The sequence below is a fragment of the Brassica oleracea genome, chromosome C7, assembly GCF_000695525.1.
Source record: "Brassica oleracea var. oleracea cultivar TO1000 chromosome C7, BOL, whole genome shotgun sequence".
In the NCBI taxonomy this organism is placed as follows: domain Eukaryota; kingdom Viridiplantae; phylum Streptophyta; class Magnoliopsida; order Brassicales; family Brassicaceae; genus Brassica; species Brassica oleracea.
Window position 1 is genome coordinate 7,922,380 of NC_027754.1, and position 2,246 is coordinate 7,924,625.

The following is a 2,246-nucleotide window of genomic DNA, read 5'->3' on the forward strand; positions in this document are numbered from 1 at the left end:
GCCTCTAACATGTTGGCAAAGCCTATATAATTAGGTTAAAACTCTTGTAAATTGGTGAAGACTTTGGCTCTAAGTCGGCTGAGACCAAACGGACTTTTTACGCGCTTCGATGTTGATCGAAGTGAAGATGTTAACATCGATCGATTATTCCTCTTCAATGTCGACCGATGGTCGAGCTCGATGGTCATCTCGGGTGTTTACTCCAAATATCTCCAAAATGCTCCAAAATCATCACTTTCCTCCAAATCACTCCTGATCCCATAAATATACTAAATAGACTCTGTAATATAATAATTAATAGTTAAAACACTTATAAACCATGGGTAAAAGTGGGTCAAATCCATGGTCTATCATATGGTTCTACGAAAATGGAAACAACAGCTTTGCGAGTTTGGAAAGCTCTAGAGAGAGACTATCAAACTAAGACTCTACCTAACCGGATTTATTCGAAGAAAAACTTTGCGAGTTATAAAATGGTGGAGAGTAAAAGTATTGAAGAAAATCTAGACACATTCCTAAAGCTCGTTCATGATCTTGCAAGCTTAACATTCATGTTTCAGACGAGGATCAAGCAATTCATATTCTTACGAGTCTTCGTCTGCAGTATGATTCCCTTATTCATACTTTATAGTATGGCAAGAAACATTGACGGTCAAAGAAGTGACTACGTCTGCTTATGCTAAAAGAGTTGAGTTGAAAGAGAAAGGGTTAACGGGGAGGTTAAGATCAAATGCAGAAGGTCGAGTGGTTACTGGAGGAAGAAATGATAAACGTGGAAATGGAGGTTATGGTAAAGGACGATCAAAGAGCAAAGAGCACAGGTCGAAGTCTAGACCGAAGAATTCTTCTAAGTCAAAAGAGTGTTGGAGCTGCGGAAAGGAAGGGCATTTCAAGCGTGACTGTCCTAGCAGGAAGGATAAGAACTATGAGACAGCAAATGTTGCTCATGAGAAAAAACAACCTATGATTCTTACCGCAAGTGTCCAAGAAACTAAAGACGAGTGGGTTTTGGACTCATGATGTTCTTTTAACATAAATCCCAATAAACACGTGTTGTTTGATCTTGAAGAGTTGGAAGGAGGAAAGGTCCTTATGGGAAATAACACCACAAGGGAATTGGAAAGCTCAAGATAATGATGAACTCTGATCAGTCTGCGGTGATTCTAACAGACGTTAGGTACATGCCTACTATGGGAAGAAATCTAATTTCCTATGGTCAGCTAGAGAAGCATGGTTGTAACAAGGAGTGAAGTGGCTACAAGGTTACCTTTTTTAAACAAGGAAAGAAAGTGTTATCTGGTTGTTATAAAGATGTATTGTACTATCTTCAGGGAGTTGTTGCTAGTGCTGAAGCTTCAATTGCAAGAGCAGATGTAGATATGACAAAATATGGCATTCAAGACTCGTTCATATGAGTTTGAAGAATATGAATTTCTGGTTAAGAAAGGCTATCTTGATACAAAGAAAGTGCACACGTTGAGTTTTTGTGAAGAGTGTGTTCTAGGGAAAGCTCATCTACAACCATTTCCTACAGCCAAACACAACTCAAATGCTATTCTAGATTACATTCACTCCGTTCTTTGGGGATCTCCTGCTAATGAAGAAAGCCTATCAGGTTGCAGATATTTCTTGACTATGATTGATGATTACTCGAAGAAAATCTGGATAAGGCTTCTAAGGACCAAAGATGAAGTGTATGCAAACATGGAAGAATGGAAAGCTCTAGTTGAGAATCAGACATACAAGAAGAATAAGTGTTTACGCACTGATAATGGATCGGAATTCTGCAATGTGTTGATGGATAAAATGTATAAATATTCTGGCATTAAGCGGCATAAGACGTGTGCGTATACTCCACAACAAAAGGTGTTGTGGAGATAATGAATAGGACCATTGCAGATACGATCAGGTTTATGCTTGCTGAATCAGGTTTGGAGAAGAAATTCTGGGAAGAAGCTGCCTCCACTACAGTTTATCTGATCAACAAACTCCTAGTGCGGCTATCGACTTTAAGATACCAGAGGAGGCGTGGTTAGGGGTCAAGGTGGAGTATGGACATCTAAGGAGATTTGGTTGTGTGGCCTCTGTTCACATGGTTCAAGACAAGGTAAATCCTAGATCAGTGAAAGGTATCTTCATGGGTGATGTTAGGAGTTTTCAAGGCTCCTAAGACAATCGTTGTAGTATAGTGGTAAGTATTCCCGCCTGTCACGCGGGTGACCCGGGTTCGATCCCCGGCAACGGCG

The 2,246-nt window shown here is 40.1% G+C and overlaps 1 non-coding gene across 1 annotated transcript; it reads left to right on the forward strand.

Annotated features, from left to right (window-relative positions):
* Positions 1–2,174: 2,174 nt before the first annotated feature.
* Positions 2,175–2,246, forward strand: TRNAD-GUC. The gene has a single exon. It is a non-coding gene; the product is annotated as a tRNA-Asp (tRNA).